The sequence below is a fragment of the Narcine bancroftii genome, chromosome 9 (genome assembly GCF_036971445.1).
Source record: "Narcine bancroftii isolate sNarBan1 chromosome 9, sNarBan1.hap1, whole genome shotgun sequence".
NCBI lineage: Eukaryota > Metazoa > Chordata > Chondrichthyes > Torpediniformes > Narcinidae > Narcine > Narcine bancroftii.
The window spans coordinates 2,346,320-2,373,152 of NC_091477.1; positions in this window are offsets into that span (position 1 = coordinate 2,346,320).

The window sequence follows — 26,833 nt, forward strand, 5'->3', positions numbered from 1 at the left end:
AGTATCTTGAGTCCTGATATTTTCATAAATAATTGTATACAGTCTCCTCAGTCCTGGTAATTTAATAAATCCTTGTAGAATCTCCTGAGTCCTGATATTTTCATAAATACTGGTTGAATCGACTCAGTACTGATATTTTCATAAATGCTTGTAAAGTCTCCTCAGTCCTGATAATTTCTTAAATCCTTGTGGAGTCTCCTGGGTCCTGATATTTCCATAAATCCTGGTGGAGTCAACTCAGTATTGATATTTTCATATATGCTTGTAGAGTCCCCTCAGTCCTGATATTTTCATAAATCCTTGTAGTCTCCTCAGTCCTGATATTTTCATAAATGCTTGTAGAGTCCCCTCAGTCCTGATATTTTCATAAATCCATGTAGAGTCTCCTCAATCTTGATAATTTCATAAATCTTTGCAGAGTATCCTGAGTCCTGATATTTTCATAAATAATTGTATACAGTCTTCTCAGTCCTGGTAATTTAATAAATCTTTGTAGAGTCTCCTCAGTCCTGATATTTTCATAAATCCTGGTGGAGTCTACTCAGTACTGATATTTTCATAAATGCTTGTAGAGTCCCCTCAGTCCTGATATTTTCATAAATCCTTGTAAAGTCTCCTCAGTCCTGATATTTGCATGAATCCTTGTAGAGTCTACTCAGTCCTGATATTTGCATAAATCCTTGTAGAGTCTCCTCAGTCTTGATAATTTCATAAATCTTTGTAGTATATCCTGAGTTCTGATATTTTCATAAATAATTGTATACAGTCTCCTCAGTCCTGGTAATTTAATAAATCCTTGTAGAATCTCCTCAGTCCTGATATTTTCATAAATCCTGGTGGAGTGGACTGTGTACTGATATTTTCATAAATGCTTGTAGAGTCCCCGCAGTTCTGATATTTTCATAAATCCTTGTAGAGTCTCCTCAGTCCTGATATTTGCATAAATCCTTGTAGAGTCTCCTCAGTCCTGATTTTTTATAAATCCTTGTAGAGTGTCCTCGGTCCTGATATATTCAAAATTCGTTTCAGAGTCTCCTCAGACTTGATAATTTCATAAACCTTTGTAGAGTATCCTGATTCCTGATATTTTCATAAATAATTGTACACATTCTCCTCAGTCCTGATATTTTCATAAATCCTTGTAGAGTCTCCTCAATCTTGATAATTTCATAAATCTTTGTAGCGTATCCTGAGTCCTGATATTTTCATAAATAATTGTATACAGTCTTCTCAGTCCTGGTAATTTAATAAATCCTTGTAGAGTCTCCTCAGTCCTGATATTTTCATAAATCCTGGTGGAGTCTACTCAGTACTGATATTTTGATAAATGCTTGTAGAGTCCCCTCAGTCCTGATATTTTCATAAATCCTTGTAAAGTCTCCTCAGTCCTGATATTTGCATAAATCCTTGTAGAGTCTACTCAGTCCTGATATTTGCATAAATCCTTGTAGAGTTTCCTCAGTCCTAATTTTTTCAGAAATCCTTCTAGAGTGTCCTCGGTCCTGATATTTTCATAAATACTTTTAGAGTCTTCTCAGTCTTGATAATTTCATAAATCTTTGTAGAGTATCCTGAGTCCTGATATTTTCATAAATAATTGTGTACAGTCTTCTCAGTCCTGGTATTTAATAAATCCTTGTAGAGTCTCCTCAGTCCTGATATTTTCATAAATGCTTGTAAAGTATGCTCAGTCCTGATATTTTTTTAAATCCTTGTGGAGTCTCCTCGGTCCTGATATTTCCATAAATCCTGGTGGAGTCTACTCAGTATTGATATTTTCATAAATGCTTGTAGAGTCCCCTCAGTCCTGATATTTTCATAAATCCTTGTAAAGTCTCCTCAGTCCTGATATTTTCATAAATCCTTGTAGAGTCTCCTCAATCTTGAGAATTTCATAAATCTTTGTAGAGTATCCGGAGTCCTGATATTTTCATAAATAATTGTATACAGTCTTCTGAGTCCTGGTAATTTAATAAATCCTTGTAAAGTCTCCTCAGTCCTGATATTTTCATAAATCCTGGTGGAGTCTACTCAGTACTGATATTTTCATAAATGCTTATAGAGTGGCCTGAGTCCTGATTTTTTCATAAATCCTTGTAGAGTCCCCTCAGTCCTGATATTTTCATAAATCCTTGCAGAGTCTCCTCAGTCCTGATATTTTCATAAATCCTTGTAGAGTCTCCTCGGTCCTGATATTTTCATAAATCCTTGTAGAGTCTCCTCGGTCCTGATTTTTCATAAATCCTTGTAGGGTCTCCTCTGTCCTGATATTTGCATAAATCCTTGTAGAGTCTCCTCAGTCCTGATATTTGCATAAATCCTTGTAGAGTCTCCTCAGTCCTGATTTTTTCATAAATCCTTGTAGATTGTCCTCAGTCATGATATTTTCATAAATCCTTTTAGAGTCTCCTCAGTCTTGATAGTTTCATAATTCTTTGTAGAGTATCCTGAGTCCCGATATTTTCATAAATAATTGTATACATTCTCCTCTGTCCTGGTAATTTAATAAATCCTTGTATACCCTCCTCAGTCCTCATATTTTCATAAATCCTGGTGGAGTCTACTCAGTACTGATATTTTCATAGATGCTTGTCGAGTTGCCTCAGTCCTCATTTTTTCAGAAATCCTTGTAGAGTCTCCTCAGTCCTGATATTTTCATAAATCCTTGTAAAGTCTCCTCAGTCCTGATATTTTCATAAATTCTTGTAGAGTCTCATCAGTCCTCATATTTGCATAAATCCTTGTAGAGTCTCCTCAATCCTGATATTTTCATAAATCCTTGTAAAGTCTCCTCAGTCCTGATATTTTAATAAACCCTTGAAGAGTCTCCTCAGTCCTAATATTTTCATAAATCTTTATAGCGTCTCCTCAGTCCTGACATTTTCATAAATCATTGTAAAGACTCCTCAGTCCTGATATTTTCATAAATCCTTGTAGAGTCTCCTCAGTGCTGTTATTTTCATAAATCCTTGTAAAGTCTCCTCAGTCCTGATATTTTCATAAATCCTTGTAGAGTCTCCTCAATCTTGAGAATTTCATAAGTCTTTGTAGAGTATCCTGAGTCCTGATATATTCATAAATAATTGTATACAGTCTTCTCAGTCCTGGTAATTTAATAAATCCTTGTAGAGTCTCCTCAGTCCTGATATTTTCATAAATCCTGGTGGAGTCTACACAGTACTGATATTTTCATAAATGCTTGTAGAGTCCCAGCAGTCCTGATATTTTCATAAATCCTTGTAGAGTCTCCTCAGTCCTGATATTTTCATAAATCCTTGTAAAGTCTCCTCAATCTTGATTTTTTCATAAATCCTTGTAGAGTCTCCTCAGTTCTGATATTTGCAAAAATCCATGTAGACTCCTCAGTCCTGATTTTTTCATAAATCCTTGTAGAATGTCCTCGGTCCTGATATTTTCATAAATCCTTTTAGAGTCTGCTCAGTCTTGATAATTTCATAAATCTTTGTAGTGTATCCAAATTCCTGATATTTTCATAAATAATTGTATACAGTCTTCTCAGTCCTGGTAATTTAATAAATCCTTGTAGAGTCTCCTCAGTCCTGATATTTTCATAAATCCTGGTGGAGTCTACTCAGTACTGATAATTTCATAAATGCTTGTAGAGTCCCCTCAGTCGTGATATTTTCATAAATCAATGTAGAGTCTCCTCAGTCCTGATATTTTCATAAATCCTTGTAGAGTGTCCTCGGTCCTGATATATTCATAAATCCTTTTAGAGTCTCCTCAGACTTGATAATTTCATAAATCCTTTTAGAGTGTCCTCAGTCTTGGTAATTTCATAAATCTTTCTCGAGTATCCTGAGTCCTGATATTTTCATAAATAATTGTATACAGTCTCCTCAGTCCTGGTAATTTAATAAATCCTTGTAGAGTCTCCTCAGTCCTGATATTTTCATAAATGCTTGTAAAGTCTCCTCAGTCCTGATATTTTCTTAAATCCTTGTGGAGTCTCCACGGTCCTGATATTTCCATAAATCCTGGTGGAGTCTACTCAGTATTGATATTTTCATAAATGCTTGTAGAGTCCCCTCAGTCCTGATATTATCATAAATCCTTGTAAAGTCTCCTCAGTCCTGATATTTTCATAAATTCTTGTAGATTCTCCTCGGTCCTGATATTTTCATAAATCCTTGTAGAGTCTCCTCAGTCCTTATATTTTCATATATCCTTGAAGAGTCTCCTCAGTCCTGATATTTTTATAAATCCTTGAAGAGTCACCTGAGTCCTAATATTTTAATAAATCGCTGCAGCGTCTCCTCAGTCCTGACATTTACATAAATCCTTGTAGTGTCTCCTCAATCCAGATTTTTTCATAAATCCTTGTAGAGTCTCCTCAGTCCTGATATTTTAATAAACTCTAGAAGAGTCTCCTCAGTCCTAATATTTTCATAAATCTTTGTAGCGTCTCCTCAGTGCTGACATTTTCATAAATCATTGTAAAGACTCCTCAGTCCTGATATTTTCATAAATCCTTGTAGAGTCTCCTCAGTCCTGTTATTTTCATAAATCCTTCTAGAGTCTCCTCAATCTTGAGAATATCATAAATCTTTGTTTAGTATCCTGAGTCCTGATATTTTCATAAATAATTGTACACAGTCTTCTCAGTCCTGGTAATTTAATAAATCCTTGTAGAGTCTCCTCAGTCCTGATATTTTCATAAATCCTGGTGGAGTATACTGATATTTTCATAAATGCTTGTAGAGTCCCCGCAGTCCTGATATTTTCATAAATCCTTGTAAAGTCTCCGCAGTCCTGATATTTGCATAAATCCTTGTAGAGTCTCCTCAGTCTTGATTTTATCATAAATCCTTGTAGAGTCTCCTCAGTCTTGATTTTTTCATAAATCCTTGTAGAGTCTCCTCAGTCCTGATATTTTCATAAATCCTTGTAGAGTCTCCTCAGTCCTGATTTTTTCATAAATCCTTGTAGAGTGTCCTCGGTCCTGACATTCTCATAAATCATTGTAAACTCTGGAAGAGTCTCCTCAGTCCTAATATTTTCATAAATCTTTGTAGCGTCTCCTCAGTGCTGACATTTTCATAAATCATTGTAAAGACTCCTCAGTCCTGATATTTTCATAAATCCTTGTAGAGTCTCCTCAGTCCTGTTATTTTCATAAATCCTTCTAGAGTCTCCTCAATCTTGAGAATATCATAAATCTTTGTTTAGTATCCTGAGTCCTGATATTTTCATAAATAATTGTACACAGTCTTCTCAGTCCTGGTAATTTAATAAATCCTTGTAGAGTCTCCTCAGTCCTGATATTTTCATAAATCCTGGTGGAGTATACTGATATTTTCATAAATGCTTGTAGAGTCCCCGCAGTCCTGATATTTTCATAAATCCTTGTAAAGTCTCCTCAGTCCTGATATTTGCATAAATCCTTGTAGAGTCTCCTCAGTCGTGATTTTATCATAAATCCTTGTAGAGTCTCCTCAGTCTTGATTTTATCATAAATCCTTGTAGAGTCTCCTCAGTCTTGATTTTTTCATAAATCCTTGTAGAGTCTCCTCAGTCCTGATATTTTCATAAATCCTTGTAGAGTCTCCTCAATCCAGATTTTTTCATAAATCCTTGTAGAGTCTCCTCAGTCCTGATATTTTAATAAACTCTAGAAGAGTCTCCTCAGTCCTAATATTTTCATAAATCTTTGTAGCGTCTCCTCAGTGCTGACATTTTCATAAATCATTGTAAAGACTCCTCAGTCCTGATATTTTCATAAATCCTTGTAGAGTCTCCTCAGTCCTGTTATTTTCATAAATCCTTCTAGAGTCTCCTCAATCTTGAGAATATCATAAATCTTTGTTTAGTATCCTGAGTCCTGATATTTTCATAAATAATTGTACACAGTCTTCTCAGTCCTGGTAATTTAATAAATCCTTGTAGAGTCTCCTCAGTCCTGATATTTTCATAAATCCTGGTGGAGTATACTGATATTTTCATAAATGCTTGTAGAGTCCCCGCAGTCCTGATATTTTCATAAATCCTTGTAAAGTCTCCGCAGTCCTGATATTTGCATAAATCCTTGTAGAGTCTCCTCAGTCTTGATTTTATCATAAATCCTTGTAGAGTCTCCTCAGTCTTGATTTTTTCATAAATCCTTGTAGAGTCTCCTCAGTCCTGATATTTTCATAAATCCTTGTAGAGTCTCCTCAGTCCTGATTTTTTCATAAATCCTTGTAGAGTGTCCTCGGTCCTGACATTCTCATAAATCATTGTAAACTCTGGAAGAGTCTCCTCAGTCCTAATATTTTCATAAATCTTTGTAGCGTCTCCTCAGTGCTGACATTTTCATAAATCATTGTAAAGACTCCTCAGTCCTGATATTTTCATAAATCCTTGTAGAGTCTCCTCAGTCCTGTTATTTTCATAAATCCTTCTAGAGTCTCCTCAATCTTGAGAATATCATAAATCTTTGTTTAGTATCCTGAGTCCTGATATTTTCATAAATAATTGTACACAGTCTTCTCAGTCCTGGTAATTTAATAAATCCTTGTAGAGTCTCCTCAGTCCTGATATTTTCATAAATCCTGGTGGAGTATACTGATATTTTCATAAATGCTTGTAGAGTCCCCGCAGTCCTGATATTTTCATAAATCCTTGTAAAGTCTCCTCAGTCCTGATATTTGCATAAATCCTTGTAGAGTCTCCTCAGTCGTGATTTTATCATAAATCCTTGTAGAGTCTCCTCAGTCTTGATTTTTTCATAAATCCTTGTAGAGTCTCCTCAGTCCTGATATTTTCATAAATCCTTGTAGAGTCTCCTCAGTCCTGATTTTTTCATAAATCCTTGTAGAGTGTCCTCGGTCCTGATATATTCAAAATTCCTTTCAGAGTCTCCTCAGACTTGATAATTGCATAAACCTTTGTAGAGTATCCTGATTCCTGATATTTTCATAAATAATTGTATACAGTCTCCTCAGTCCTGATTTTTTCAGAAATCCTTGTAGAGTGTCCTCGGTGCTGATATTTTCATAAATCCTTTTAGAGTCTCCTCAGTCTTGATAATTTCATAAATCTTTGTAGTGTTTAATGAGTCCTGATATTTTCATAAATAATTATATACAGTTTCCTCAGTCCTGGTAATTTAATAAATCCTCGTAGAGTCTCCTCAGTCCTGATATTTTCATAAATCCTTTTAGAGTCTCCTCAGACTTGATAATTTCATAAACCTTTGTAGAGTATCCTGATTCCTGATATTTTCATAAATAAATGTACACAGTCTCCTCAGTCCTGATATTTTCATAAATCCTTGTAGAGTCTCCTCAATCTTGATAATTTCATAAATCTTTGTAGAGTATCCTGAGTCCTGATATTTTCATAAATAATTGTATACAGTCTTTTGAGTCCTGGTAATTTAATAAATCCTTGTAGAGTCTCCTCAGTCCTGATATTTTCATAAATCCTGGTGGAGTCTACTCAGTACTGATATTTTCATAAATGCTTGTAGAGTCCCCTTAGTCCTGATATTTTCATAAATCCTTGTAAAGTCTCCTCAGTCCTGATATTTGCATAAATCCTTGTAGAGTCTACTCAGTCCTGATATTTGCATAAATCCTTGTAGAGTCTCCTCAGTCCTAATTTTTTCATAAATCCTTCTAGAGTGTCCTCGGTCCTGATGTTTTCATAAATCCTTGTAGAGTCTCCTCAGTCCTGATTTTTTCATAAATCCTTTTAGAGTCTCCTCAGTCCTGATATTTTAATAAATCCTTTTAGAGTCTCCTCAGTCTTGATAGTTTCATAATTCTTTGTAGAGTATCCTGAGTCCTGATATTTTCATAAATAATTGTATACAGTCTCCTCAGTCCTGGTAATTTAATAAATCCTTGTAGAGTCTCCTCAGTCCTGATATTTTCATAAATACTGGTGGAGTCTACTCAGTACTGATATTTTCATAAATGCTTGTAAAGTCTCCTCAGTCCTGATATTTTCTTACATCCTTGTGGAGTCTCCTGGGTCCTGATATTTCCATAAATCCTGGTGGAGTCTACTCAGTATTGATATTTTCATAAATGCTTGTAGAGTCCCCTCAGTCCTGATACTTTCATAAATCGTTGTAAAGTCTCCTCAGTCCTGATATTTTCATAAATTCTTGTAGATTCTCCTCGGTCCTGATATTTTCATAAATCCTTGTAGAGTCTCCTCAATCTTGATAATTTCATAAATCTTTGTAGAGTGTCTAGAGTCCTGATATTTTCATAAATAATTGTATACAGTCTCCTCAGTCCTGGTAATTTAATGAATCCTTGTAGAGTCTCCTCAGTCCTGACATTCTCATAAATCATTGTAAAGACTCCTCAGTCCTGATATTTTCATAAATCCTTGTAGAGTGTCCTCAGTCCTGTTATTTTCATAAATCCTTGTAAAGTCTCCTCAGTCCTGATATTTTCATAAATCCTTGTAGAGTCTCCTCAATCTTGAGAATTTCATAAATCTTTGTAGAGTTTCCTGAGTCCTGATATTTTGATAAATAATTGTATACAGTCTTCTCATTCCTGGTAATTTAATAAATCCTTGTAGAGTCTCCTCAGTCCTGATATTTTCATAAATCCTGGTGGAGTCTACACAGTACTGATATTTTCATAAATGTTTGTAGAGTCCCCGCAGTCCTGATATTTTCATAAATCCCTGTAGAGTTTCCTCAGTCCTGATATTTTCATAAATCTTTGTCGAGTATCCTGAGTCTTGATATTTTAATAAATAATTGTATACAGTCTCCTCAGTCCTGGTAATTTAATAAATCCTTGTAGAGTCTCCTCAGTCCTGATATTTTCATAAATGCTTGTAAAGTCTCCACAGTCCTGATATTTTCTTAAATCCTTGTGGAGTCTCCTCGGTCCTGATATTTCCATAAATCCTGGTGGAGTCTACTCAGTATTGATATTTTCATAAATGCTTGTAGAGTCCCCTCAGTCCTGATATTTTCATAAATTCTTGTAGATCTCCTCGGTCCTGATTTTTTCATAAATCCTTGTAGAGTCTCCTCAGTCCTGATATTTGCAAAAATCCTTGTAGAGTCTCCTCAGTCTTGATATTTGCAAAAATCCTTGTAGAGTCTCCTCAATCCTGATTTTTTCATAAATCCTTGTAGAGCGTCCTCGGTCCTGATATATTCAAAATTCCTTTTAGAGTCTCCTCAGACTTCATAATTTCATAAACCTTTGTAGAGTATCCTGATTCCTGATATTTTCATAAATAATTGTATACAGTCTCCTCAGTCCTGATTTTTTCATAAATCCTTGTAGAGTGTCCTCGGTCCTGATATTTTCATAAATCCTTTTAGAGTCTCCTCAGACTTGATAATTTCATAAACCTTTGTAGAGTATCCTGATTCCTGATATTTTCATAAATAATTGTACACAGTCTCCTCATTCCTGATATTTTCATAAATCCATGTAGAGGCTCCTCAATCTTGATAATTTCATAAATCTTTGTAGAGTATCCTGAGTCCTGATATTTTCATAAATAATTGTATACAGTCTTCTCAGTCCTGGTAATTTAATAAATCCTTGTAGAGTCTCCTCAGTCCTGATATTTTCATAAATACTGGTGGAGTCTACTCAGTACTGATATTTTCATAAATGCTTGTAAATTCTCCTCAGTCCTGATATTTTCTTACATCCTTGTGGAGTCTCCTCAGTCCTGATATTTTCATAACTCCTGGTGGAGTCTACTCAGTACTGATATTTTCATAAATGCTTCTAGACTCCCCTCAGTCCTGATATTTTCATAAATCCTTGTAAAGTCTCCTCAGTCCTGATATTTGCATAAATCCTTGTAGAGTCTACTCAGTCCTGATATTTGCATAAATCCTTGTAGAGTCTCCTCAGTCTTGATAATTTCATAAATCTTTGTAGTATATCCTGAGTCCTGATATTTTCATAAATAATTGTATACAGTCTCCTCAGTCCTGGTAATTTAATAAATCCTTGTAGAATCTCCTCAGTCCTGATATTTTCATAAATCCTGGTGGAGTGGACTGAGTACTGATATTTTCATAAATGCTTGTAGAGTCCCCGCAGTTCTGATATTTTCATAAATCCCTGTAGAGTCTCCTCAGTCCTGATATTTTCATAAATCTTTGTAGAGTATCCTGAGTCCTGATATTTTCATAAATAATTGTATACAGTCTCCTCAGTCCTGGTAATTTAATAAATCCTTGTAGAGTCTCCTCAGTCCTGATATTTTCATAAATACTGGTGGAGTCTACTCAGTACTGATACTTTCATAAATGCTTGTAAAGTCTCCTCAGTCCTGATATTTTCTTACATCCTTGTGGAGTCTCCTGGGTCCTGATATTTCCATAAATCCTGGTGGAGTCTACTCAGTATTGATATTTTCATAAATGCTTGTAGAGTCCCCTCAGTCCTGATATTTTCATAAATCCTTGTAAAGTCTCCTCAGTCCTGATATTTTCATAAATTCTTGTAGATTCTCCTCGGTCCTGATATTTTCATAAATCCTTGTAGAGTCTCCTCAATCTTGATAATTTCATAAATCTTTGTAGAGTGTCTCGTGTCCTGATATTTTCATAAATAATTGTATACAGTCTTCTCAGTCCTGGTAATTTAATGAATCCTTGTAGAGTCTCCTCAGTCCTGACATTCTCATAAATCATTGTAAAGATTCCTCAGTCCTGATATTTTCATAAATCCTTGTAGAGTATCCTCAGTCCTGTTATTTTCATAAATCCTTGTAAAGTCTCCTCAGTCCTGATATTTTCATAAATCCTTGTAGAGTCTCCTCAATCTTGAGAATTTCATAAATGTTTGTAGAGTATCCTGAGTCCTGATATTTTCATAAATAATTGTATACAGTCTTCTCAGTCCTGGTAATTTAATAAATCCTTGTAGAGTCTCCTCAGTCCTGATATTTTCATAAATCCTGGTGGAGTCTACACAGTACTGATATTTTCATAAATGCTTGTAGAATCCCCGCAGTCCTGATATTTTCATAAATCCCTGTAGAGTCTCCTCAGTCCTGATATTTTCATAAATCTTTGTCGAGTATCCTGAGTCTTGATATTTTAATAAATAATTGTATACAGTCTCCTCAGTCCTGGTAATTTAATAAATCCTTGTAGAGTCTCCTCAGTCCTGATATTTTCATAAATGCTTGTAAAGTCTCCACAGTCCTGATGTTTTCTTAAATCCTTGTGGAGTCTCCTCGGTCCTGATATTTCCATAAATCCTGGTGGAGTCTACTCAGTATTGATATTTTCATAAATGCTTGTAGAGTCCCCTCAGTCCTGATATTTTCATAAATCCTTGTAAAGTCTCCTCAGTCCTGATATTTTCATAAATTCTTGTAGATCTCCTCGGTCCTGATTTTTTCATAAATCCTTGTAGAGTCTCCTCAGTCCTGATATTTGCAAAATTCCTTGTAGAGTCTCCTCAGTCCTGATATTTGCAAAAATCCTTGTAGAGTCTCCTCAGTCCTGATATTTTCATAAATCCTTGTAGAGCGTCCTCGGTCCTGATATATTCAAAATTCCTTTTAGAGTCTCCTCAGACTTGATAATTTCATAAACCTTTGTAGAGTATCCTGATTCCTGATATTTTCATAAATAATTGTATACAGTCTCCTCAGTCCTGATTTTTTCATAAATCCTTGTAGAGTGTCCTCGGTCCTGATATTTTCATAAATCCTTTTAGAGTCTCCTCAGACTTGATAATTTCATAAACCTTTGTAGAGTATCCTGATTCCTGATATTTTCATAAATAATTGTACACAGTCTCCTCATTCCTGATATTTTCATAAATCCATGTAGAGTCTCCTCAATCTTGATAATTTCATAAATCTTTGTAGAGTATCCTGAGTCCTGATATTTTCATAAATAATTGGATACAGTCTTCTCAGTCCTGGTAATTTAATAAATCTTTGTAGAGTCTCCTCAGTCCTGATATTTTCATAAATCCTGGTGGAGTCTACTCAGTACTGATATTTTCATAAATGCTTGTAGAGTCCCCTCAGTCCTGATATTTTCATAAATCCTTGTAAAGTCTCCTCAGTCCTGATATTTGCATAAATCCTTGTAGAGTCTACTCAGTCCTGATATTTGCATAAATCCTTGTAGAGTCTCCTCAGTCTTGATAATTTCATAAATCTTTGTAGTATATCCTGAGTCCTGATATTTTCATAAATAATTGTATACAGTCTCCTCAGTCCTGGTAATTTAATTAATCCTTGTAGAATCTCTTCAGTCCTGATATTTTCATAAATCCTGGTGGAGTGGACTGAGTACTGATATTTTCATAAATGCTTGTAGAGTCCCCGCAGTTCTGATATTTTCATAAATCCTTGTAGAGTCTCCTCAGTCCTGATATTTGCATAAATCCTTGTAGAGTCTTCTCAGTCCCGATTTTTTCATAAATCCTTGTAGAGTGTCCTCGGTCCTGATATATTCAAAATTCCTTAAAGAATCTCCTCAGACTTGATAATTTCATCAACCTTTGTAGAGTATCCTGATTCCTGATATTTTCATAAATAATTGTATACAGTCTCCTCAGTCCTGATTTTTTCAGAAATCCTTGTAGAGTGTCCTCGGTGCTGATATTTTCATAAATCCTTTTAGAGTCTCCTCAGTCTTGATAATTTCATAAATCTTTGTAGTGCATAATGAGTCCTGATATTTTCATAAATAATTGTATACAGTCTCCTCAGTCCTGATTTTTTCATTAATCCTTGTAGAGTGTCCTCGGTCTTGATATATTCATAAATACTTTTAGAGTCTCCTCAGACTTGATAATTTCATAAACCTTTGTAGAGTATCCTGATTCCTGATATTTTCATAAATAAATGTACACAGTCTCCTCAGTCCTGATATTTTCATAAATCCTTGTAGAGTCTCCTCAATCTTGATAATTTCATTAATCTTTGTAGAGTATCCTGAGTCCTGATATTTACATAATTAATTGTATACAGTCTTCTCAGTCCTGGTAATTTAATAAATCCTTGTAGAGTCTCCTCAGTCCTGATATTTTCATAAATCCTGGTGGAGTCTACTCAGTAGTGATATTTTCATAAATGCTTGTAGAGTCCCCTCAGTCCTGATATTTTCACAAATCCTTGTAAAGTCTCCTCAGTCCTGATATTTGCATAAATCCTTGTAGAGTCTACTCAGTCCTGATATTTGCATAAATCCTTGTAGAGTCTCCTCAGTCCTAATTTTTTCATAAATCCTTCTAGAGTGTCCTCGGTCCTGATATTTTCATAAATCCTTTTAGAGTCTTCTCAGTCTTGATAATTTCATAAATCTTTGTAGAGTATCCTGAGTCCTGATATTTTCATAAATAATTGTGTACAGTCTTCTCAGTCCTGGTAATTTAATAAATCCTTGTAGAGTCTCCTCAGTCCTGATATTTTCATAAATCCTGGTGGAGTCTACACAGTATTGATATTTTCATAAATGCTTGCAGAGTCCCCGCAGTCCTGATATTTTCATAAATCCTTGTAGAGTCTCCTCAGTCCTGATTTTTTCATAAATCTTTGTTGAGTATCCTGACTCCTGATATTTTCATAAATAATTGTATACAGTCTCCTCAGTCCTGGTAATATAATAAATCCTTGTAGAGTCTCCTCAGTCCTGATATTTTCATAAATACTGGTGGAGCCTACTCAGTACTGATATTTTCATAAATGCTTGTAAAGTCTCCTCAGTCCTGATATTTTCTTACATCCTTGTGGAGTCTCCTGGGTCCTGATATTTCCATAAATCCTCGTGGAGTCTACTCAGTATTGATATTTTCATAAATGCTTGTAGAGTCCCCTCAGTCCTGATATTTTCATAAATCCTTGTAAAGTCTCCTCAGTCCTGATATTTTCATAAATTCTTGTAGATTCTCCTCGGTCCTGATATTTTCATAAATCCTTGTAGATGCTCCTCAATCTTGATAATTTCATAAATCTTTGTAGAGTGTCTAGAGTCCTGATATTTTCATAAATAATTGTATACAGTCTCCTCAGTCCTGGTAATTTAATGAATCCTTGTAGAGTCTCCTCAGTCCTGACATTCTCATAAATCATTGTAAAGACCCCTCAGTCCTGATATTTTCATAAATCCTTGTAGAGTGTCCTCAGTCCTGTTATTTTCATAAATCCTTGTAAAGTCTCCTCAGTCCTGATATTTTCATGAATCCTTGTAGAGTCTCCTCAATCTTGAGAATATCATAAATCTTTGTAGAGTATCCTGAGTCCTGATATTTTCATAAATAATTGTATACAGTCTTCTCAGTCCTGGTAATTTAATAAATCCTTGTAGAGTCTCCTCAGTCCTGATATTTTCATAAATCCTGGTGGAGTCTACACAGTACTGATATTTTCATAAATGCTTGTAGAGTCCCCGCAGTCCTGATATTTTCATAAATCCCTGTAGAGTCTCCTCAGTCCTGATATTTTCATAAATCTTTGTCGAGTATCCTGAGTCTTGATATTTTAATAAATAATTGTATACAGTCTCCTCAGTCCTGGTAATTTAATAAATCCTTGCAGAGTCTCCTCAGTCCTGATATTTTCATAAATGCTTGTAAAGTCTCCACAGTCCTGATATTTTCTTAAATCCTTGTGGAGTCTCCTCGGTCCTGATATTTCCATAAATCCTGGTGGAGTCTACTCAGTATTGATATTTTCATAAATGCTTGTAGAGTCCCCTCAGTCCTGATATTTTCATAAATCCTTGTAAAGTCTCCTCAGTCCTGATATTTTCATAAATTCTTGTAGATCTCCTCGGTCCTGATTTTTTCATAAATCCTTGTAGAGTCTCCTCAGTCCTGATTTTTTCATAAATCCTTGTAGAGTGTCCTCGGTCCTGATATATTCAAAATTCGTTTCAGAGTCTCCTCAGACTTGATAATTTCATAAACCTTTGTAGAGTATCCTGATTCCTGATATTTTCATAAATAATTGTACACAGTCTCCTCATTCCTGATATTTTCATAAATCCATGTAGAGTCTCCTCAATCTTGATAATTTCATAAATCTTTGTAGAGTATCCTCAGTCCTGATATTTTCATAAATCCTGCTGGAGTCTACTCAGTACTGATATTTTCATAAATGATTGTAGAGTCCCCTCAGTCCTGATATTTTCATAAATCCTTGTAAAGTCTCCTCAGTCCTGATATTTGCATAAATCCTTGTAGAGTCTCCTCAGTCTTGATAATTTCATAAATCTTTGTAGTATATCCTGAGTCCTGATATTTTCATAAATAATTGTATACAGTCTCCTCAGACCTGGTAATTTAATAAATCCTTGTAGAATCTCCTCAGTCCTGATATTTTCATAAATCCTGGTGGAGTGGACTGAGTACTGATATTTTCATAAATTCTTGTAGAGTCCCCGCAGTTCTGATATTTTCATAAATCCTTGTAGAGTCTCCTCAGTCCTGATATTTGCATAAATCCTTGTAGAGTCTCCTCAGTCCTGATTTTTTCATAAATCCTTGTAGAGTGTCCTCGGTCCTGATATATTCAAAATTCCTTAAAGAGTCTCCTCAGACTTGATAATTTCATCAACCTTTGTAGAGTATCCTGATTCCTGATATTTTCATAAATAATTGTGTACAGTCTCCTCAGTCCTAATTTTTTCATAAATCCTTCTAAAGTGTACTCGGTCCTGATATTTTCAAAAATTCTTTTAGAGTCTTCTCAGTCTTGATAATTTCATAAATCTTTGTCGAGTATCCTGAGTCCTGATATTTTCATAAATAATTGTATACAGTCTCCTCAGTCCTGGTAATTTAATAAATCCTTGTAGAGTCTCCTCAGTCCTGATATTTTAATAAATCCTTTTAGAGTCTCCTCAGTCTTGATAGTTTCATAAATCTTTGTAGTGTATAATGAGTCCTGATATTTTCATAAATAATTATATACAGTTTCCTCAGTCCTGGTAATTTAATAAATCCTTGTAGAGTCTCCTCAGTCCTGATATTTTCATAAATCCTTGTAGAGTCTCCTCAGTCCTGATTTTTTCATAAATCCTTGTAGAGTCTCCTCAGTCCTGATATTTTCATAAATACTTTTAGAGTCTCCTCAGACTTGATAATTTAATAAACCTTTGTAGAGTATCCTGATTCCTGATATTTTCATAAATAATTGTACACAGTCTCCTTAGTCCTGATATTTTCATAAATCCTTGTAGAGTCTCCTCAATCTTGATAATTTCATAAATATTTGTAGAGTATCCTGAGTCCTGATATTTTCATAAATAAATGTACACAGTCTCCTCAGTCCTGATATTTTCATAAATCCTTGTAGAGTCTCCTCAATCTTGATAATTTCATAAATCTTTGTAGAGTATCCTGAGTCCTGATATTTTCATAAATAATTGTATACAGTCTTTTGAGTCCTGGTAATTTAATAAATCCTTGTAGAGTCTCCTCAGTCCTGATATTTTCATAAATCCTGGTGGAGTCTACTCAGTACTGATATTTTCATAAATGCTTGTAGAGTCCCCTCAGTCCTGATATTTTCATAAATCCTTGGAGAGTCTCCTCAGTCCTGATATTTGCATAAATCCTTGTAGAGACTCCTCAGTCCTGATTTTTTCATTAATCCTTGTAGAGTGTCCTCGGTCTTGATATATTCATAAATACTTTTAGAGTCTCCTCAGACTTGATAATTTCATAAACCTTTGTAGAGTATCCTGATTCCTGATATTTTCATAAATAAATGTACACAGTCTCCTCAGTCCTGATATTTTCATAAATCCTTGTAGAGTCTCCTCAATCTTGATAATTTCATAAATCTTTGTAGAGTATCCTGAGTCCTGATATTTACATAATTAATTGTATACAGTCTTCTCAGTCCTGGTAATTTAATAAATCCTTGTAGAGTCTCCTCAGTCCTGATATTTTCATAAATCCTGGTGGAGTCTACTCAGTACTGATATTTTCATAAATGCTTGTAGAGTCCCCTTAGTCCTGATATTTTCATAAATCCTTGTAAAGTCTCCTCAGTCCTGATATTTGCATAAATCCTTGTAGAGTCTACTCAGTCCTGATATTTGCATAAATCCTTGTAGAGTCTCCTCAGTCCTAATTTTTTCATAAATCCTTCTAGAGTGTCATCGGTCCTGATATTTTCATAAATCCTTGTAGAGTCTCCTCAGTCCTGATTTTTTCATAAATCTTTGTCGAGTATCCTGACTCCTGATATTTTCATAAATAATTGTATACAGTCTCCTCAGTCCTGATATTTTAATAAATCCTTTTAGAGTCTCCTCAGTCTTGATAGTTTCATAATTCTTTGTAGAGTATCCTGAGTCCTGATATTTTCATAAATAATTGTATACAGTCTCCTCAGTCCTGGTAATTTAATAAATCCTTGTAGAGTCTCCTCAGTCCTGATATTTTCATAAATACTGGTGGAGTCTACTCAGTACTGATATTTTCATAAATGCTTGTAAAGTCTCCTCAGTCCTGATATTTTCTTACATCCTTGTGGAGTCTCCTTTGTCCTGATATTTCCATAAATCCTGGTGGAGTCTACTCAGTATTGATATTTTCATAAATGCTTGTAGAGTCCCCTCAGTCCTGATATTTTCATAAATCGTTGTAAAGTCTCCTCAGTCCTGATATTTTCATAAATTCTTGTAGATTCTCCTCGGTCCTAATATTTTCATAAATCCTTGTAGAGTCTCCTCAATCTTGAGAATTTCATAAATCTTTGTAGAGTATCCGGAGTCCTGATATTTTCATAAATAATTGTATACATGCTTCTGAGTCCTGGTAATTTAATAAATCCTTGTAGAGACTCCTCAGTCCTGATATTTTCATAAATCCTGGTGGAGTCTACTCAGTACTGATATTTTCATAAATGCTTGTAGAGTGGCCTCAGTCCTGATTTTTTCATAAATCCTTGTAGAGTCCCCTCAGTCCTGATATTTTCATAAATCCTTGTAGAGTCTCCTCAGTCCTGATATTTTCATAAATCCTTGTAGAGTCTCCTCGGTTCTGATTTTTCATAAATCCTTGTAGGGTCTCCTCTGTCCTGATATTTGCATAAATCCTTGTAGAGTATCCTCAGTCCTGATATTTTCATAAATCCTTTTAGAGTCTCCTCAGTCTTGATAGTTTCATAATTCTTTGTAGAGTATCCTGAGTCCCGATATTTTCATAAATAATTGTATACATTCTCCTCAGTCCTGGTAATTTAATAAATCCTTGTAGACCCTCCTCAGTCCTGATATTTTCATAAATCCTGGTGGAGTCTACTCAGTACTGATATTTTCATAGATGCTTGTCGAGTTGCCTCAGTCCTGATTTTTTCAGAAATCCTTGTAGAGTCTCCTCAGTCCTGATATTTTCATAAATCCTTGTAAAGTCTCCTCAGTCCTGATATTTTCATAAATCCTTGTAGAGTCTCCTCAGTCCTCATATTTGCATAAATCCTTGTAGAGTCTCCTCAGTCCTGACATTCTCATAAATCATTGTAAAGACTCCTCGGTCCTGATATTTTCATAAATCCTTGTAGAGTCTCCTCAATCTTGATAATTTCATAAATCTTTGTAGAGTGTCTAGAGTCCTGATATTTTCATAAATAATTGTATACAGTCTCCTCAGTCCTGGTAATTTAATGAATCCTTGTAGAGTCTCCTCAGTCCTGACATTCTCATAAATCATTGTAAAGACTCCTCAGTCCTGATATTTTCATAAATCCTTGTAGAGTGTCCTCAGTCCTGTTATTTTCATAAATCCTTGTAAAGTCTCCTCAGTCCTGTTATTTTCATAAATCCTTGTAAAGTCTCCTCAGTCCTGATATTTTCATAAATCCTGGTGGAGTGGATTGTATACTGATATTTTCATAAATGCTTGTAGAGTCCCCGCAGTTCTGATATTTTCATAAATCCTTGTAGAGTCTCCTCAGTCCTGATATTTGCATAAATCCTTGTAGAGTCTCCTCGGTCCTGATTTTTTCATAAATCCTTGTAGAGTGTCCTCGGTCCTGATATATTCAAAATTCGTTTCAGAGTCTCCTCAGACTTGATAATTTCATAAACCTTTGTAGAGTATCCTGATTCCTGATATTTTCATAAATAATTGTACACAGTCTCCTCAGTCCTGATATTTTCATAAATCCTTGTAGAGTCTCCTCAATCTTGATAATTTCATAAATCTTTGTAGAGTATCCTGAGTCCTGATATTTTCATAAATAATTGTATACAGTCTTCTCAGTCCTGGTAATTTAATAAATCCTTGTAGAGTCTCCTCAGTCCTGATATTTTCATAAATCCTGGTGGAGTCTACTCAGTACTGATATTTTGATAAATGCTTGTAGAGTCCCCTCAGTCCTGATATTTTCATAAATCCTTGTAAAGTCTCCTCAGTCCTGATATTTGCATAAATCCTTGTAGAGTCTACTCGGTCCTGATATTTGCATAAATCCTTGTAGAGTCTCCTCAGTCTTGATAGTTTCATAATTCTTTGTAGAGTATCTTGAGTCCTGATATTTTCATAAATAATTGTATACAGTCTCCTCAGTCCTGGTAATTTAATAAATCCTTGTAGAGTCTCCTGAGTCCTGATATTTTCATAAATACTGGTTGAGTCTACTCAGTACTGATATTTTCATAAATGCTTGTAAAGTCTCCTCAGTCCTGACAATTTCTTAAATCCTTGTGGAGTCTCCTGGGTCCTGATATTTCCATAAATCCTGGTGGAGTCTACTCAGTATTGATATTTTCATAAATCCTTGTAAAGTCTCCTCAGTCCTGATATTTTCATAAATTCTTGTAGATTCTCCTCGGTCTTGATATTTTCATAAATCCTTGTAGAGTCTCCTCAATCTTGATAATTTCATAAATCTTTGTAGAGTGTCTAGAGTTCTGATATTTTCATAAATAATTGTATACAGTCTCCTCAGTCCTGGTAATTTAATGAATACTTGTTGAGTCTCCTCAGTCCTGACATTTTCATAAATCATTGTAAAGACTCCTCAGTCCTGATATTTTCATAAATCCTTGTAGAGTCTCCTCAGTCCTGTTATTTTCATAAATCCTTGTAAAGTCTCCTCAGTCCTGATATTTTCATAAATCCTTGTAGAGTCTCCTCAATCTTGAGAATTTCATAAATCTTTGTAGAGTATCCTGAGTCCTGATATTTTCATAAATAATTGTATACAGTCTTCTCAGTCCTGGTAATTTAATAAATCCTTGTAGAGTCTCCTCAGTCCTGATATTTTCATAAATCCTGGTGGAGTCTACACAGTATTGATATTTTCATAAATGCATGTAGAGTCCCCGCAGTTCTGATATTTTCATAAATCCTTGTAGAGTCTCCTCAGTCCTGATTTTTTCATAAATCTTTGTCGAGTATCCTGAGTCCTGATATTTTCATAAATAATTGTATACAGTCTCCTCAGTCCTGGTAATTTAATAAATCCTTGTAGAGTCTCCTCAGTCCTGATATTTTAATAAATTCTTTTAGAGTCTCCTCAGTCTTGATAGTTTCATAATTCTTTGTAGAGTATCTTGAGTCCTGATATTTTCATAAATAATTGTATACAGTCTCCTCAGTCCTGGTAATTTAATAAATCCTTGTAGAATCTCCTGAGTCCTGATATTTTCATAAATACTGGTTGAATCGACTCAGTACTGATATTTTCATAAATGCTTGTAAAGTCTCCTCAGTCCTGATAATTTCTTAAATCCTTGTGGAGTCTCCTGGGTCCTGATATTTCCATAAATCCTGGTGGAGTCAACTCAGTATTGATATTTTCATAAATGCTTGTAGAGTCCCCTCAGTCCTGATATTTTCATAAATCCTTGTAGTCTCCTCAGTCCTGATATTTTCATAAATGCTTGTAGAGTCCCCTCAGTCCTGATATTTTCATAAATCCATGTAGAGTCTCCTCAATCTTGATAATTTCATAAATCTTTGCAGAGTATCCTGAGTCCTGATATTTTCATAAATAATTGTATACAGTCTTCTCAGTCCTGGTAATTTAATAAATCTTTGTAGAGTCTCCTCAGTCCTGATATTTTCATAAATCCTGGTGGAGTCTACTCAGTACTGATATTTTCATAAATGCTTGTAGAGTCCCCTCAGTCCTGATATTTTCATAAATCCTTGTAAAGTCTCCTCAGTCCTGATATTTGCATGAATCCTTGTAGAGTCTACTCAGTCCTGATATTTGCATAAATCCTTGTAGAGTCTCCTCAGTCTTGATAATTTCATAAATCTTTGTAGTATATCCTGAGTTCTGATATTTTCATAAATAATTGTATACAGTCTCCTCAGTCCTGGTAATTTAATAAATCCTTGTAGAATCTCCTCAGTCCTGATATTTTCATAAATCCTGGTGGAGTGGACTGTGTACTGATATTTTCATAAATGCTTGTAGAGTCCCCGCAGTTCTGATATTTTCATAAATCCTTGTAGAGTCTCCTCAGTCCTGATATTTGCATAAATCCTTGTAGAGTCTCCTCAGTCCTGATTTTTTATAAATCCTTGTAGAGTGTCCTCGGTCCTGATATATTCAAAATTAGTTTCAGAGTCTCCTCAGACTTGATAATTTCATAAACCTTTGTAGAGTATCCTGATTCCTGATATTTTCATAAATAATTGTACACAGTCTCCTCAGTCCTGATATTTTCATAAATCCTTGTAGAGTCTCCTCAATCTTGATAATTTCATAAATCTTTGTAGAGTATCCTGAGTCCTGATATTTTCATAAATAATTGTATACAGTCTTCTCAGTCCTGGTAATTTAATAAATCCTTGTAGAGTCTCCTCAGTCCTGATATTTTCATAAATCCTGGTGGAGTCTACTCAGTACTGATATTTTGATAAATGCTTGTAGAGTCCCCTCAGTCCTGATATTTTCATAAATCCTTGTAAAGTCTCCTCAGTCCTGATATTTGCATAAATCCTTGTAGAGTCTACTCAGTCCTGATATTTGCATAAATCCTTGTAGAGTTTCCTCAGTCCTAATTTTTTCAGAAATCCTTCTAGAGTGTCCTCGGTCCTGATATTTTCATAAATCCTTTTAGAGTCTTCTCAGTCTTGATAATTTCATAAATCTTTGTAGAGTATCCTGAGTCCTGATATTTTCATAAATAATTGTGTACAGTCTTCTCAGTCCTGGTATTTAATAAATCCTTGTAGAGTCTCCTCAGTCCTGATATTTTCATAAATGCTTGTAAAGTATGCTCAGTCCTGATATTTTTTTAAATCCTTGTGGAGTCTCCTCGGTCCTGATATTTCCATAAATCCTGGTGGAGTCTACTCAGTATTGATATTTTCATAAATGCTTGTAGAGTCCCCTCAGTCCTGATATTTTCATAAATCCTTGTAAAGTCTCCTCAGTCCTGATATTTTCATAAATCCTTGTAGAGTCTCCTCAATCTTGAGAATTTCATAAATCTTTGTAGAGTATCCGGAGTCCTGATATTTTCATAAATAATTGTATACAGTCTTCTGAGTCCTGGTAATTTAATAAATCCTTGTAGAGTCTCCTCAGTCCTGATATTTTCATAAATCCTGGTGGAGTCTACTCAGTACTGATATTTTCATAAATGCTTATAGAGTGGCCTGAGTCCTGATTTTTTCATAAATCCTTGTAGAGTCCCCTCAGTCCTGATATTTTCATAAATCCTTGCAGAGTCTCCTCAGTCCTGATATTTTCATAAATCCTTGTAGAGTCTCCTCGGTCCTGATATTTTCATAAATCCTTGTAGAGTCTCCTCGGTCCTGATTTTTCATAAATCCTTGTAGGGTCTCCTCTGTCCTGATATTTGCATAAATCCTTGTAGAGTCTCCTCAGTCCTGATATTTGCATAAATCCTTGTAGAGTCTCCTCAGTCCTGATTTTTTCATAAATCCTTGTAGATTGTCCTCAGTCATGATATTTTCATAAATCCTTTTAGAGTCTCCTCAGTCTTGATAGTTTCATAATTCTTTGTAGAGTATCCTGAGTCCCGATATTTTCATAAATAATTGTATACATTCTCCTCTGTCCTGGTAATTTAATAAATCCTTGTATACCCTCCTCAGTCCTCATATTTTCATAAATCCTGGTGGAGTCTACTCAGTACTGATATTTTCATAGATGCTTGTCGAGTTGCCTCAGTCCTCATTTTTTCAGAAATCCTTGTAGAGTCTCCTCAGTCCTGATATTTTCATAAATCCTTGTAAAGTCTCCTCAGTCCTGATATTTTCATAAATTCTTGTAGAGTCTCATCAGTCCTCATATTTGCATAAATCCTTGTAGAGTCTCCTCAATCCTGATATTTTCATAAATCCTTGTAAAGTCTCCTCAGTCCTGATATTTTAATAAACCCTTGAAGAGTCTCCTCAGTCCTAATATTTTCATAAATCTTTATAGCGTCTCCTCAGTCCTGACATTTTCATAAATCATTGTAAAGACTCCTCAGTCCTGATATTTTCATAAATCCTTGTAGAGTCTCCTCAGTGCTGTTATTTTCATAAATCCTTGTAAAGTCTCCTCAGTCCTGATATTTTCATAAATCCTTGTAGAGTCTCCTCAATCTTGAGAATTTCATAAGTCTTTGTAGAGTATCCTGAGTCCTGATATATTCATAAATAATTGTATACAGTCTTCTCAGTCCTGGTAATTTAATAAATCCTTGTAGAGTCTCCTCAGTCCTGATATTTTCATAAATCCTGGTGGAGTCTACACAGTACTGATATTTTCATAAATGCTTGTAGAGTCCCAGCAGTCCTGATATTTTCATAAATCCTTGTAGAGTCTCCTCAGTCCTGATATTTTCATAAATCCTTGTAAAGTCTCCTCAATCTTGATTTTTTCATAAATCCTTGTAGAGTCTCCTCAGTTCTGATATTTGCAAAAATCCATGTAGAGACTCCTCAGTCCTGATTTTTTCATAAATCCTTGTAGAATGTCCTCGGTCCTGATATTTTCATAAATCCTTTTAGAGTCTGCTCAGTCTTGATAATTTCATAAATCTTTGTAGTGTATCCAAAGTCCTGATATTTTCATAAATAATTGTATACAGTCTTCTCAGTCCTGGTAATTTAATAAATCCTTGTAGAGTCTCCTCAGTCCTGATATTTTCATAAATCCTGGTGGAGTCTACTCAGTACTGATAATTTCATAAATGCTTGTAGAGTCCCCTCAGTCGTGATATTTTCATAAATCAATGTAGAGTCTCCTCAGTCCTGATATTTTCATAAATCCTTGTAGAGTGTCCTCGGTCCTGATATATTCATAAATCCTTTTAGAGTCTCCTCAGACTTGATAATTTCATAAATCCTTTTAGAGTGTCCTCAGTCTTGGTAATTTCATAAATCTTTCTCGAGTATCCTGAGTCCTGATATTTTCATAAATAATTGTATACAGTCTCCTCAGTCCTGGTAATTTAATAAATCCTTGTAGAGTCTCCTCAGTCCTGATATTTTCATAAATGCTTGTAAAGTCTCCTCAGTCCTGATATTTTCTTAAATCCTTGTGGAGTCTCCACGGTCCTGATATTTCCATAAATCCTGGTGGAGTCTACTCAGTATTGATATTTTCATAAATGCTTGTAGAGTCCCCTCAGTCCTGATATTATCATAAATCCTTGTAAAGTCTCCTCAGTCCTGATATTTTCATAAATTCTTGTAGATTCTCCTCGGTCCTGATATTTTCATAAATCCTTGTAGAGTCTCCTCAGTCCTTATATTTTCATATATCCTTGAAGAGTCTCCTCAGTCCTGATATTTTTATAAATCCTTGAAGAGTCACCTGAGTCCTAATATTTTAATAAATCGCTGCAGCGTCTCCTCAGTCCTGACATTTACATAAATCCTTGTAGTGTCTCCTCAATCCAGATTTTTTCATAAATCCTTGTAGAGTCTCCTCAGTCCTGATATTTTAATAAACTCTAGAAGAGTCTCCTCAGTCCTAATATTTTCATAAATCTTTGTAGCGTCTCCTCAGTGCTGACATTTTCATAAATCATTGTAAAGACTCCTCAGTCCTGATATTTTCATAAATCCTTGTAGAGTCTCCTCAGTCCTGTTATTTTCATAAATCCTTCTAGAGTCTCCTCAATCTTGAGAATATCATAAATCTTTGTTTAGTATCCTGAGTCCTGATATTTTCATAAATAATTGTACACAGTCTTCTCAGTCCTGGTAATTTAATAAATCCTTGTAGAGTCTCCTCAGTCCTGATATTTTCATAAATCCTGGTGGAGTATACTGATATTTTCATAAATGCTTGTAGAGTCCCCGCAGTCCTGATATTTTCATAAATCCTTGTAAAGTCTCCGCAGTCCTGATATTTGCATAAATCCTTGTAGAGTCTCCTCAGTCTTGATTTTATCATAAATCCTTGTAGAGTCTCCTCAGTCTTGATTTTTTCATAAATCCTTGTAGAGTCTCCTCAGTCCTGATATTTTCATAAATCCTTGTAGAGTCTCCTCAGTCCTGATTTTTTCATAAATCCTTGTAGAGTGTCCTCGGTCCTGACATTCTCATAAATCATTGTAAACTCTGGAAGAGTCTCCTCAGTCCTAATATTTTCATAAATCTTTGTAGCGTCTCCTCAGTGCTGACATTTTCATAAATCATTGTAAAGACTCCTCAGTCCTGATATTTTCATAAATCCTTGTAGAGTCTCCTCAGTCCTGTTATTTTCATAAATCCTTCTAGAGTCTCCTCAATCTTGAGAATATCATAAATCTTTGTTTAGTATCCTGAGTCCTGATATTTTCATAAATAATTGTACACAGTCTTCTCAGTCCTGGTAATTTAATAAATCCTTGTAGAGTCTCCTCAGTCCTGATATTTTCATAAATCCTGGTGGAGTATACTGATATTTTCATAAATGCTTGTAGAGTCCCCGCAGTCCTGATATTTTCATAAATCCTTGTAAAGTCTCCTCAGTCCTGATATTTGCATAAATCCTTGTAGAGTCTCCTCAGTCGTGATTTTATCATAAATCCTTGTAGAGTCTCCTCAGTCTTGATTTTTTCATAAATCCTTGTAGAGTCTCCTCAGTCCTGATATTTTCATAAATCCTTGTAGAGTCTCCTCAGTCCTGATTTTTTCATAAATCCTTGTAGAGTGTCCTCGGTCCTGATATATTCAAAATTCCTTTCAGAGTCTCCTCAGACTTGATAATTGCATAAACCTTTGTAGAGTATCCTGATTCCTGATATTTTCATAAATAAATGTACACAGTCTCCTCAGTCCTGATATTTTCATAAATCCTTGTAGAGTCTCCTCAATCTTGATAATTTCATAAATCTTTGTAGAGTATCCTGAGTCCTGATATTTTCATAAATAATTGTATACAGTCTTTTGAGTCCTGGTAATTTAATAAATCCTTGTAGAGTCTCCTCAGTCCTGATATTTTCATAAATCCTGGTGGAGTCTACTCAGTACTGATATTTTCATAAATGCTTGTAGAGTCCCCTTAGTCCTGATATTTTCATAAATCCTTGTAAAGTCTCCTCAGTCCTGATATTTGCATAAATCCTTGTAGAGTCTACTCAGTCCTGATATTTGCATAAATCCTTGTAGAGTCTCCTCAGTCCTAATTTTTTCATAAATCCTTCTAGAGTGTCCTCGGTCCTGATGTTTTCATAAATCCTTGTAGAGTCTCCTCAGTCCTGATTTTTTCATAAATCCTTTTAGAGTCTCCTCAGTCCTGATATTTTAATAAATCCTTTTAGAGTCTCCTCAGTCTTGATAGTTTCATAATTCTTTGTAGAGTATCCTGAGTCCTGATATTTTCATAAATAATTGTATACAGTCTCCTCAGTCCTGGTAATTTAATAAATCCTTGTAGAGTCTCCTCAGTCCTGATATTTTCATAAATACTGGTGGAGTCTACTCAGTACTGATATTTT